Source organism: Phocoena sinus, chromosome 17 (genome assembly GCF_008692025.1).
Source record: "Phocoena sinus isolate mPhoSin1 chromosome 17, mPhoSin1.pri, whole genome shotgun sequence".
Taxonomy (NCBI): Eukaryota; Metazoa; Chordata; class Mammalia; order Artiodactyla; family Phocoenidae; genus Phocoena; species Phocoena sinus.
The window spans coordinates 33,103,118-33,117,515 of record NC_045779.1 but is presented as its reverse complement, the minus strand read 5'-3'; the positions used below and the strand labels follow the sequence as shown (position 1 = coordinate 33,117,515).

The 14,398-nt window shown below is 37.8% G+C and overlaps 1 long non-coding RNA gene across 1 annotated transcript; it reads left to right on the top strand.

The window, feature by feature from the left end:
- The first annotated feature begins 82 nt into the window (after nt 1-82).
- On the top strand, nt 83-4,436 carry LOC116742532. The gene is made up of 4 exons (XR_004346502.1): nt 83-701; nt 914-960; nt 1,899-2,086; nt 4,391-4,436. It is a non-coding gene; the product is annotated as an uncharacterized LOC116742532 (long non-coding RNA).
- Nucleotides 4,437-14,398: the final 9,962 nt, after the last annotated feature.

The following is a 14,398-nucleotide window of genomic DNA, read 5'->3' as shown; positions in this document are numbered from 1 at the left end:
CGAGCTGGGTCGGCAGGCCCTACAGCCTGTCGGACATGAGGTCACTAGGCCGTCCATTCTCCGCGCAGCCCACGCCAAGCCGCTGCTTATCCGGAGCCGGAGCGGACTCTTCTCTTCTAGAGACTGGTCAACTCTGCGGCGGCGGGGCGCACAGGGGAGAAGCTTCCTCTCTCCGACCTGGCCCTCCCAGTTGCTGCCTGCCACCGGAGTCCGCCTGTCGGAGCTCCACTATCCCCAGACTTCTCAGGCGATGTCAGCGGCGGATGCCGAGGTGGGGATGAGGGCCACTGGCCCGCGATCCTCCCAGCAAGGCTCCGGCCTCGGCCTGAGGCCCGAAATCTCCGCCTTGTGGCGCCCAGAGGACCATGTGTGCCACACCGGCGGGGCTCGGGCGGGGGCTTGGGAGTGGGGAAGTGAGCCAGGGGCGCTCAGTTTGTCTTCTCTCCACCCAACCCACTAGGTTGGAAAGGTTTTCTTTTGGGGAAATTTCCTCTTCGCAGCTACACACCCAGTCAGCGGACCCTCCCACCCAGGAGGAATCTCCTCTGGTCCCATCAGCGCGTCTTCCGGGAGTCACCAAACAGCAGACAGAGGTAGCGTGGTTGGTGTGGCAGCTGCTGTTTCCTGACTCCAATCCTGCGCGGAACGCCCTTTGAGGACATGCGGTGGTGACTTACTAGGGCTCCGCACTTCTCAGCCCAGTGAGTCAGGTAGGGTTGTAGATTCACTTGCTTATCTGGACTCCAATCTAACCTCACTTCCAACTACTTTAGTCGTGTGGGGGTGGCTGATAAGCCCTGTCAGAGTTTAATCCTGTCTAAACCTTCAGATGTTTAGTTCCTGTTGGGTGCTTCTCTACTAGGGACGTATTTTTCTGACTTTTTTTTTTCTCTCCTGACGTCCATAATTACAGACAGAGATTGAAAAGTAACCTTGAGAGAGTCCCTCCCTTGATTCCAGGTAAGACTGCAAACATTACTTTCTTATAGATCTGGGAAGAATGCGGTGTTTATTGCCAACCAAAAAAGACTGCAAAGATCTTTTTACCTTAAACACTTTTCTACACCTGAAATGGCTATTTTGCAAAGTGTGGTGCAAATATTATACACAATACCAAGTCCATGCTAGGCATTTAATGAATTCTAAAGTAAAAGTAATAGGGAATGCCTGACCTCAATCAGGGATTTCTGCCTACAGAAAATCAGTGCTTCCTGTATTTTTGTATTGCCTGAAATGAGAGTAGCAGTGTTACATTTCACAATACATGGAAGCGGTAATGAAAGAATGTGTTTTAAAATTTGATAATTTAAAATAAAATACTTAGCTCAAAAGATATGGTCTGATAATCTGTGGTTCATTCCTTAATAAACTTTTTGCTACAAAAAGTGCTCAGAAAACTTTTCCCATTCATTCATTCATCCAGTCAGTTTACAAACTAAGAATTCTAGAGAAAGAGAACAAAAATTACGAAGGGAGGAAATGATCAAAATAATAATTCAAGAATTTCTTCCAGGACCAAAAGACAAAGATCTTCATATTTAGAGGACCCACCAGCTACCCACAGTGAATGAAGAAGGACCTATGTTAAAGCACACCATTAAAAAGATCAGAACACGAAGAATAAAGAGAGGATTCTAAAAGTTTTTAGAGGGAAGAAGCAGGAATAAACGGATGGGAATTAGAATGGCATTGGGTTTCTCAACAATAACACTTTTATGCTAAAACACTACAGTGAAATTTCAAGTTTTGTAAGACAATAACTTCCAACCTAGAATCCTATAGTCAAACTATCCATCAACTGTAAGAGTGGAATAAAAACATTTTTACATATACAAGGATGAAAACATTTATTTTCCATCCATCCATCCACCTTTTTTTTCTTTTTTCTTTTTTTTTAGGGCAAGTTACTAGAGGTTTTGCTCCAAGAAAACATGAGAGCAAGACAAGAAAGAGAAAGACATGGGATCCAGAAAAAAGGACCAGGAGAATGTGAAGGGAAATGCCAGGGTGAAAGATATGTGGCATAATTAGAGAGCAGTCGTTTTCACCGGAGAAGGAAGATGGCAGACTCCAAGGAGAAAGACTGGTTAGTGTAATTGAATTTATTTAGATTACTAATTTTGAGTATTTGGGTAGTTATATTGATAGATGTTTGATAGATCTAATGAAATACGTGATAAAATTCGAGAGAGAACTTAAAAAATATAAGCAAGTAAAAAACGGAAGCAATTATTAATTCCATGGAAACTAAAAATTAGACAAGAATGGAAACAGCGTTTCTCCAACTGTTCTGTGGTGAAAATTTTAAGACATTTTAGAGCTTCTGAAATACTCGTGTATTATAAATCTCGAAGGAGAGAACATGCAGCATAGAGCACTCTAAAATTTATTTATATTTTTAATTACATTACTTTAAAATTTTTAAAAATTAGTATTCACATGGTTCAAAATTTAAAAGTGTAACAGACAGATAATTCAAAAGAAAATTAGGCAAAAGACCTAGATACTTCACACAAGGGTATATCTAAATAGTAAATAGTACATGAATGTGAAAAGGTGCTCGACCTCATCAGTCATTAGAGAACTACAAGTTAAAACCACAGTGCAATATCACTACACAAATACAAGAATAACTAAAATTAAAAGGACAGAATATAGCAAGTGTGGGTGAGGTTTTGTAACAATTGGAGCTCTTGTACATTGCTGGTGGGAGTGTCAATTGGTACAATCAATTTTGCAAACTGTATGGCAGTACTATTAAAATTGCAGTTATGAGGATCCTCAGCAATTCCTTGCCTAGGTATATGGACATGCATATGCATATATTAGAAAGTTCATAGTAGTGCTATTTATAATAGCTTCAAACTAGAAATTACCCAAATATCCATACATAGTAGAATGAGTAAATGATTTGTGGCCCATTTACACAGTGGAATACTAAACAGCAATGATATTGAGCAGTGTACAGTATGATGAATTGCACAAATACAATACTGGATGAAAAAGCTAGACACAGAAGAGTATACATTTTATGAGTCAATTCCTATGAAGTACAAAAGTAAGCAAAACTAGCCTATGCTTTTAGAAATCAGGATAATGTCTACTCTTGTAGAGTGGTCATAGTGACTAGAAGGGACAGGATGAGGCCTCTGGGGTGATAGTAATGTTCTGTTTCTTGATCTAGGACCTAGACTCTTGGTGCCAGTTACATGGGTATGTTCAGTTATGAAAATTCTTTGAGGTTACACAATGTGCAGTTTTCTGTGTATATATATGTTATACTTCAATAAAAGGTTAATAGGTTTAAATACAAAATAAATAATATATGTGGGTGTATATTATGTCTCTTACTTTTATTTAATTAGTATTACAGTATATACCTGTTCACCTTGCTTGCCTTTCGCTTAGTAATGTATTTCAGATATCTTTCCATACAAATGCATAAAAAGCTTTCTCATCTTTTTTTTTTTAATGATTGATATGCCATAATTTACCCCTCATTGGTGGACACTTAGCTGGTTTCCACATATTTACTATTACAAATTATGCTGCAATAAGTAATCATATATGTCATTTCATACATGTGCAAGTGTATCCATATATATGTCCTAGAAGCTGAACTGCTGGACAAAAGAGTTATGTTCGTTTGTAATTTTGGTTTGTATTGTTGAATGGACCTTCACTGAGGTTGTTCCAGTTTTCTTTTTCTGCAGACAAATGAGAGTGCTGTTTTTCCACACACCTTCTTTCATTTCTTTTCGAGATGGATAGTATAATGTTGATCTGCTGATTCCTGTATTTCAGTGCTTCTAAACTCATTTAAATGCTAAGATTCTTTTTTTGCAGACCTTCTAAATATCTGGCTTCAATTTGCTTATCACAACATCAAACCTTTAGCTTTCATGATAGTTTCACCATTATAGAGCTAAAAATATGTATTCTTAGTGATATGTACATTGTTTAATTAATGCCCATAATGAATGGCTAATGACAGAAAACCTAAATAGTACTAATGCTAAACTACATCAACTAAATGAGAAACAAAAAACATGAGAATAATTATGCAAATTAGGCTAAAAACAAGCCTCTCACACCTATATGTTGAATTCATCTATTCAAAATTCTGTAGAATCATATTAAGTCATATTTTCCATTTACTGAGAATAAAGGTTATTTATATCTGCATGTGCTATTTTAGGGACACGGTAGTTTGAAATGGCATGCTTGAAATCTCTCATAGTCTGTTTTTTTGTTTTGCTTGTTTTTTTAACTTCAATGCCTTTTATTCCTGTAAGTTCTTTATATTTATTTATTTTTCTAATTTTTTAAAAAATTAATTTTTATTGGAGTATAGTTGCTTTACAGTGTTGTGTTAATTTCTGCTGTACAGCAAAGTGAATCAGCTATATGTATACATATAATGTCCATGGACAGAGAAATGGATAAAGAAGATGTGGTATATATATGCAATGGAATATTATTCAGCCATAAAAAGGAATGAAATTGGGTCATTTGTAGAGACGTGGATGGAGCCAGAGACTATCATAAAGAGTGAAGTAAGTCGGAAAGAGAAAAACAAATATCATATACTAACGTTTATATGTGGAATCTAGAAAAATGGTATAGATGATCTTATTTGCAAAGCAGAAATAGAGACACAGACGTAGAGAACAAACGTATGAACACCAAGGGAGGAAGTGGGCGGGGTGGGATGAATTGGGAGATTGGGATTGACATATATACACTATTGCTACTATGTATAAAATAGGTAACTAATGAGAACCTACTGTATATAGCTCAAGGAACTGTACTCAGTGCTCTGTGGTGACCTAAATGGGAAGGAAATCCAAAAAAAGAGGGGATATATCTCATAGTCTTTAAAATTAGAAACAAGACAGAAAAGTTGAAAAATAAACCACTTAAAAAAGTACAAATGCAAGAATTTAAAACATCTCATATTCTAATTTTTTCTATTTTTTGGTCTAAAAGCATCTGGTAACCATTGGGGGAAAATGGGTGAAGAATATGTGGGACCACTCTGTATTATTTTTACAACTTCCTGTGAGTCTATTATTATCTCCAAATAAAAAGTTTTAAAAAGTTGTACCTGGGTGTATTAGTTTCCAGGGACTGCCATAACAAAGAACCACAAGAATTATAAAAAGGTATGTAAATGAGAAGTAAGGCTTCCTGATTCTTCAGATCTCCAGTTCACCTCCCCTTAGACAGCAAATAAATTTAACAAATATTATGTGCCATAATGCTAGGTGCTGGAAATACAGGGATAGCAAAAGACACATGGTCTCTGTCCTTAAAATGGTTTTAGTGTTCTAAGGGAGATAGAACCTAAGCATACAATTACAGTAGAGTGTGATAAATGTTCTGATAGAGAAGTCCAGGGCACACTCAGAAATTAGGGGAAAGAAGCCTGCATGGTAATTTAATGAAGAGAGGTAAGGCAAACTGCCCAAAGTCATAGAGTTTTTAAACTACAGAACATGATTCCTGCACAAATCTATTTGAATTAAAGCTCATATTCTTTGTGGGAACTGCTTGCTGTATCACTAGGGTATTACATTTTCAGTTTCACTTTATATGATGTCTCAGGAGAGGAATTTAGTAGCAAGAGGGAATTTCCCAGCTACAAAAAGACAGTGATGGACAAAAATTTATTATTAATGGACATTTCATGGGAAATTCCATTTTCTTTTGACATTTTAATTGGCAGGTTTCCAAGAGTGGAAAGGTATGTTAGCAGTAGCTCAGTCTGCATTTAAAGATTTTAGCTCCTGAATTAAGCAGGATATTTTGCTTTTTCAAATGTCTTCAGAACTCAAAATCGTTTTCTCCAGCTGTCACTCCTAGTTTGTAAGCAAAATATACTAAGATATATTTTTTAGGCAATACACACACACACACACAGACAAAGCCACACTTTTTTTTTTTTTTTTCTGCTTTAGGCAGTGGCTATGTGAAAGAGATTATAAGTTTAGTACCCTTTTTAGTATCCTTTTTTGGGCAAGTATAGACCAAGTTGTAGAAGAAGGCAGAGCTTTTCTTATTATAGTAGCCAATATAGTGTAGGTCAGGAGTCCCCAACCACCGGGCCGCAGCCTGGTACCGGTGTGCAGCCTGTTAGGAACTAGGCCGCACAGCAGGAGGTGAGCGGCTGGCAAGCGAGCAGAGCTTCATCTGCTGCTCCCCATCGCTCCCCATCGCTCGCCATCCCCCCCACCCAGTCCGGGGAAAAATTGTCTTTGTGACAAAACCGGTCCCTGGTGCCAAAAAGGTTGGGGACCACTGGTCTAGGTCATAACAGCGCCGGCTGGTGCAATTTGGAATCGGAAACATGACTGAAGCAGGGGTCCAATGTCAGCAGCTGAACAGGTTGCCAGAGAGAACTCTAAGGTTTATTGGGAACTAAGGAACACTCAGGAAGCTTCTTTGACTTAATTTTTATAATTGTAAAAAGGAATAGAAATGTCTGCCCTGCCAGGGAAACCTTGTTGCACAACTCCTGCCAAGGACACTGTTCACACTGGGGAGGTGCCATTCACGTGGACTACGTTATGAATGGGCCCCCTAGAGTTGTGCGATGTGGAGGCCCTATAGCCTATCTGTCTCCCAGGATTGTTCTGAGAGACTCAAGTTATACAATGAATATAAAAGAACTTTATAAGTTATAAACCTGTCAATCTATGTAAATAATAATAATAATAGTTATTTTCCTGGCCAGCTCTGCCCTTCAAGCAAAACATTCTTACCTAGTTTAAGAAAGAGAAAAGCAGCCCTTATTAGCTGGGAGCTGGCCTGGCACTCCCAATGAATCTGTGGCATTCTGTTCAATATAAGCACTTTCATTGAACATCAACCTCAGACAGGACTATATTGTCACTGTAGTGGAGCAAGAAAAAATAAGACCACTTCATTATCATGTTTGAACAGACAGAGGTAAAAACATTGTTCAAACCACAAAAATGAGCAAACATTGCACTTTCCTGGCTAATAATAAGTGCCTGCTTCTTCTTTACCAATTATAGCTTTATCTCAGTTTCATTATTCTCACTGTCTAGATATAAATTATTAAGATACCTGATCAGAGAATCACTCCTGCTTCCAGACAGCATCCAATGCAGGGAAGATACCCATTTCCTTGAATGCTCCTCAGAATCACCTACAAGAAGTCCAAATCCTATGATAAATTATTTCTAACATCCTCTTACTGAGATGTCCTGATTCTTCATGGTACACATAACTCCTGCTTGCAATCAGTCAGTAAACCCATATTTATAGAACTGCAGACGTGATCCTGGTGGTCTTTGGATAGAGGACATTGGCAGATTCATAGAGCAGTTATTATGAATGCTCTATGGAGCCCTCACTGTCTGCATTTCAGTTAAAGAACTGGCTCCTCTAACTTCTCTAGGGACTTAGCTATGGTGTAGGTTCTTTTTCATAGCCCAGAACTCCTGAGGAAGAGATTCTGGTTGGCCATAATATCACCCTTCAAGTCCTTTGTGGATTATGGGGATATGGACATGAGGTACTGAATTTCTAAAACAGCAACAACAACAACAATATCGACAACAGCAATAATAACTAAGACTTATAGGTTAAGAATCTGCCTGCAAATGCAGGGGGCAGGGGTTCAAGCCCTGGTGCGGGAAGATCCCATATGCTGTGGAGCAACTAAGCTCGTGCACTACAACTACTGAGCCAGCTCTCTAGAGCCTGCAAGCCACAACTACTGAGCCCGCGTGCCACAACTACTGCAGCCCACGTGCCTAGAGCCTGTGCTCCACAGCAAAGAGAAGCCACTGCAATAAGAAGCCCACACACCACAACAAAGAGTAGCTGCCTTTCGCCGCAACTAGAGAAAGACCACGCACAGCAACGAAGACACAATGCAGCCAATAAAATTAATTTTTTAAAAAAACAACCTAACACTTATATAATGCTTGCTACGTGTCAGGGACTCTTCTAAGCAATTTCCATAGAGTCACTCACTTAGTACACCAACACTATGCAATAGATGCTCTTATCACTCTAACTTTGCAGATGTAGAAACTGAGGCACAGAGATGTTAATTACTTGTGTAAGGTCCCACAGCTATTAAGAGGCATAGCCAGCAATTGAAGAAAGGAAATTATATTGCTGTATTCTGAATCAGTTCAACTGTTCTCATGAAGTAATAGAGTACTGAGAGATGGAGTGTGAATGATTTGGCACCACTCAACACACTTTTATATGAAGAGTTATTTTATACGTGAGCAAGGATATCTTTTAAAGGAGTTCAGTCTAGCAATCTTAAAGTGTTGATGTGTCTCTTTAATACTAGTGTCTGTTAGGAATAATTTAAACTTTATGGAAGTAACTCCATTGGCTATAATTTGCTTTTTCTTTTACATATGAACATTTTAATTCGGCATTTATTGACTGTCTGATGAGAATGGCTCTTTGGTGTGTAGTATGTGACAAAAGCTCTACATTGCTATCTACAGAATAAATAAGCTCTACACTGCTGTCTACAGAAGTGATGACTAAAGTCTTCATATACATCATGATGATTTAAGTCTTTATATACATCATTTTTATTGTTTAGAAATCTTCCTTATTATAATAACAACTTGGAATTGGAATATAATTGGCATTAACTGATCTGATTCTAACAGAAAAATATGGGGCTTTGGCACCCAATAGAGTTAAAAGTCGTCTTCTTCATTAATCTATGTGCATGACCTCTTTGGTATTTTGTAATCTCAGTGAGTCTCATTTCCTTCAACTATTAAATAGTGAAAATAATAGTTTTCTTAAGGGTGTTAGGAGAATTAAATAGGATAATGTGCATAAGATTATACCCAGTAAGTATTAGTTTTCTTTCTCAAAGTAAAATATGTAGGCCTTGCCAATTTTAGTCTAAGTGTGAATTATCACCTTTATGATTGTCAAGGCTGGGTTATGAATAGTGAAAAATGACTTAAGAACTGTGTAGCCATGCTGTTGTTTCAAATGTGATCTCTATGCAGACATGGGCCATATCTGTTTTGTTCAACAGTGCCTAGGACAGTGAAAGTGATAATAATACACCTACTATCACCTTAGACTGTGGAAGGATGTTATGGCCAGTAGAAGAGTGCAATTCTTGGGTGAAAAGCATGCAGAATTCTCTAGTGTGCTCATTTCAAGTTTTTGTTTTTTCAAAGTTACAAGTTCATGTTTAAAAATCATTATAGTTCACAAAGGTAAATAATAATATCATGACATCTATTCTGACAAAAGTACAGGATTTTAAAAAATCTTTGCAGCCAATATTCTGATAACTCTGAATCTAAACTGTATCTCTAAACTCTTATACTGTAGTCTAAGTAGAAGTAATAAATTCTTTCACATATTTAGAAAATTAAAGTATTATTAAAGAAACCATGTACAACTGAATATGTTGGATGGAAGATATTTTATTTCAAGCATAATTAGGTATTAACTTAAGTTTATTCCTTTTAGTAGATTTAGTGAAAACGTAGTCATCTGATTGAATGATTATATCAATCTTCTTTAAAAACTTATTATGAAATAAATAGATGAAAGAAGTATTAAAATTGAAATACTAACTTCTCACACATAAAAATGTTTTACATTCTAACAAATACAATATCATTAAGACAAGCTTGTGTTGTAATTATTATCTCTATTGAGATATGATGGGGCTAATAAATGATTTTATAAAGACAGGAAGATTCCAAAGAGAAAGGGAAGAAAAAAGATGAGCTACTATGTTACCAAACCTACAAGTCAGGTAAGATACTTCTCTTCCCCTAGGAAGGAGTACTGGCCTGATGAAGGAAGGGGAGTGGATGGTACAGCGAGAGCCTGGATATGTTATTCCAGTGAAAGAACTCCTCCTGGAAGAAAATACCTGGAATGAGGGGATGGTGGTAAGTGTTCTCCCCAACAATTCCCATTTAAAAGATGGGAAAGCTAAGTCTAAGAGTAGATTGACTAGCTTCAAGTATTACAAGTAAAAGGTGATAGAACTGGGAGTAAACCAGATGGTTTATTTCAGGTTTATCAGAGGGCCCTTATTAATGAGGTACACGATATATTATCCTAGAATCACAGTAAAACCAGGACCTATACATGTAAAAGTCAGAGCCGAATATCATAAATTTGCAGCTTTCTTTATATTTGCTTTGTGATGAGGTAATGAGCTTATTAGAATAAAAGCATTGTATATATTTTTATTTAGTGAATACTCAAATGGTGCATACATCTGAGTTAAGTGACTGAAATATCTCAGTTATTAAGAAGCTATCATTGGAGACGTAGCAGAGTGTACATATGTTTATGCACGCAAATATTTAACAGAAACACAGTAAAGAGGTTCAATTATATTCATGCTGAAGTATGGAGGTTACCAGGGAGTTAGTGAACGCGGAATTTACTATTATTTTGTGGAGTGTAAATGATTGAGAAAACCTTACAGAAAGAGGTGATCTGAAGGTCAGTTCAAAGGAGAGAATCATTTTTAGTTGTTTCCAGTGAGTTTTTGGTACATTTTAGAGAGGGCTACAAAATCCAAGAATGAGAACCATGTCCCACCAAGACAACTGGTGGGTCTGCATGTTGCAAAGAAGCAATAGCATGGTGAATGAAGTCTGTACCTCACTACACTCTGGGCAATAAAATGTTTTAAGAGTCAGGTTCCATAATATGAGTTTGTAACATCTTACCTATAATTTGTGGGTAGATGGGCAAAGGCTTGGCCTTAATCACACATATAAAAACACGTTAACAAGATCATGTTTGGTTTTAACCCCAGTCTCTATTTTAGTATGTGCATTGCTTATCCTTACTGAAACTTGCTTTCCTCATCCGTAAGGGACGTACTTTATGAACTGTGACATACTAATTAATTTTAGTTTTGAATCATGGCTCTTGTTTAAGGTTTTCTTTGTTCTAGTTTAGTGTCATTTGAGGGTGAGCACTGCACAAGGCACATATAGAAAAACACAGGGTATTTCCTGCCTTCCAGGAGTTTTAAGAAAAGAGAGAACAGTTTTTAGAGGCTTAGCACTTATTCCACCCTTGGCTGTTTCCCTACTAACATGGTTTCTAAAATTACTCATCTGTGTGGAGCTCAATAAATATTTCTCCACTGACTAACATAAGACAGGCAGATCAAATAATTAGATGTAACACTTTCATTCATACAATATAGCGTGTTATCTTACACATGAAAATTGGCAACATGTTCAAAGAGTAACCAAAGTGGCTTTTAGGATCTAGCTGTGTCAGTGAGTTTTGGTTTATTATCTCTCTCCTCTGCCTGCTGTATCTTGTATTTATTTATGTCATCTTCATGTATAACTTCTAAACTATAAGAGCTAGCCACTATGGCTTTGAATGTAATGAAGTCACAGTATGATGAAGGAATTGTTTTCTAATGCAACTCTCCCTAAACCTCAAAACATTAGAATAATTCTGTAGTCCTCCATTTGTCTCAGTTACTGCTCAGAGCGCTAATGCAGCGGGTTGTGTGCCTGGGCATTATGGGGTACTTGCTTTCACTGCTGAGCTTTCTAACACTACAAATAAAACATAGATTATTCAGAAAGTACAAAGGTTCAACATCTTCCCACAAAATCATTGATGAAGTTATTTCATTAATTAGCTCTTCAAAACAAAACAACTGATAACAACAGGATACCTATTGATTTATGAGGTAAAAAATTTCCTTTGAAAAGATAAATATTGATGCCAATACACTGGTGATGAAGTGGAGCCTAGGGGATGAGGGGCTCCTCATGTGGGGATGAGGCGCTCCTCATGTGGGGATGAGGCCAGCTAGCAGGCATTGTCTGAGTCAGGACCTTGAGCTGGGTCAGGAGGTATAGACCTTATAACTCTCTTATTGATCATTGATCCTGGGGGTGAATGACAACATCCTGTGTGATTTCTGAGTCAGTTCTGAAGTAGGTTCTCGTTCAAGTTGGGCAAACATGTAAGAGCAATCTATAATTGCTTGGGCACCAGCCCAACCTGGAGTTGATGCTTAGGATGAAGTAGGTAGACAGAGACTAAAGGATCAATGTTTTAAACCAATGAGAAAATTGCTGAAGTTGCTCTACTCAGGCCAGGCGTTGTGGGGTGCAGAGTACAACTGAGGAGTGGTTTATCCTTAATTCTTAAGTGTGCTAAAAGTAGATGTGTAGTTTTATTATATGGTATTTTGGGTCAGTAATGATAGTCGTACATACATGTCTGCTTCTCTGTTACTTATACATTATATATATTACATATGTGTATCTATAGATGACATTAGTTCATACATGTACATTGTATAAAATTTAGAAGAATCAAAAGGGGTATAGTGAAAAGTTAGTCTCTACCCCTTTCTATGGCTCCCAGCCACCAATTTCCCTCCTGGAAGGTGAATTACAATTGCCAGTCTCTCACTTCCTCCTTTCATGCTCTTTGTTCTAGCCGATTAATCTCCCCAAGCCCAAGGGCTCCTGCTCAGAAATTTTCCAGCTTCTGCATTTTCCTGTCTGGTTAAATTTAACTTTATTTACCTATATTTCAAAGCCTCAATGTTTTATTTATTCTTCTTTAACTTCTTTTGTCCAGTTCTCCTAACAAGCTCCCTATGTCTCATTCCTACATGTACTTGTTCTCACTTCTCATTCATGATCTTCTCTCTTCTCTAGTCTATCTGAAATTTCTGCTTCTTTGAGACTGAAGTCAGACCCTATTTCTTCTGACTGCTCCAGCCATCCCCATTGATTTCCTTCTTCTCTGAACTCCTAGGCATCTACAAAGTGGGTTATGTTTCAATATCCCAAAATGATGCCAAAATATGTTAAATAAAATATTAAGTTGCATTATTTGGCTGGAACTATATAAATCCAAAGAGGCAAAGAAGTTAGCTCAAAGCTATCAGCTGTTACAATTATCTTTGATTAATGAAAAGAATTAACATACAGAATTTTTCAAAATATGGTTCTTGCGGGGAAAGAGAAAAAGGAGTACTTGCTGGGGAGAAGTTGCAAACCACTAACTGTACACACATCTAGTACCTAACTATGTAGTCAAGTGGTTGAGAGCATGACCTTTGAAGTCAGGCACACCTAGGTTTGACACTCTCTGATCTTTTGGAGCCTTGGTTTCTCAACAAGGAAATGAGTTAGCAGGTAAAGGACTCAGCACAACGCCTACTGTATGGTAAATGTTCAATAAATGTTATGTGTTATTGTTGTTGTTGTTAAATCTTATTTGCTATTTTGTAAGGTTTGTCTCCTGTGTTGGGCAGAATAGTTGACCCTCTTCCCCCTCCAAATGTCCACATCCTAATCACCAGAGCCTCTGAATGTTACCTTACATGGCAAAAGGGACTCTGCCGATGTGACTAAATCAAAGATATTAAAATAGGGAACTTATTCTGGATTATCAGGTAGACCCAGTGTAATCACAAGGATCTTTATAGATGGAAGACGAAGGCAGAAGATTCAGGGAAGAAGAATCCGTGTCAGAGTTAGAGTGATTTGATGTGAGAAGGAGTCAACCTGCTGTTGCAGGCTTTGAAGATGGAAGAAGAGCCAAGGAATACTGGCATCTCAAAAGAAGCTGGAAAACATAAAGGGATTGTCTCCCAGAGCCAGCAGAAAGGCTTTTAGCCCAGTAAGATCTGGTTCAGATTTGTGAGCCCTAGAATTGTAAGATAATAAGTTTGTGTTGTTTTAAGCCACTAAGGTGGTGGTAATTAATAAAGCATCAATAGGAAATGAGTGTACCTCCCCAGCTGAAGACCAATTTTGTAAAGCTCATAGTGTCCAGAGTAGTGTGGGATGGGAACATAAATGAACAAATTGGGTGTACTGAGGGTTCCAGCAGAGAAGCATAGCAACTTGTAAGTTGCCCTTTATAGTGAAGAAGAGGAAATCAGAGTTAGCTACAAGCCAGGTCTCTTTCTAAATGTGGATTTCCATTACAATATAAATTGAAAATACTGGGGAAATTCCCTATCTCACTGCCTGGGAAAGATGCCAACAGGCCATAAATTCACCTATACTCCAGTCAGGTTTTCCCCCTAAGTGTCCTTGCCTCCCTTACTTACTGCTAATTTACAAGATCAGTAATAATCACTATCATGCACTGGGTGCACAGTCTGTGTCAGGCATTGTGCTAAAGGTTTTGTACACATTATCATATTTAATCCTCACAAAATTCCCATGGTGGTAAAAAGAAATGTAGTACCTGGTTTTTCAAAGTTCAGGTCATGAGTCTCAGTGGAAGTTGAAATCAGTTTGGTGAGGATTGACAAGGAATTTTAAACAATAAAATACAGTAGAAAAATACCAGTGTACTGCATAAAATGAATAAGTATATTTTCATAAAATTTGGT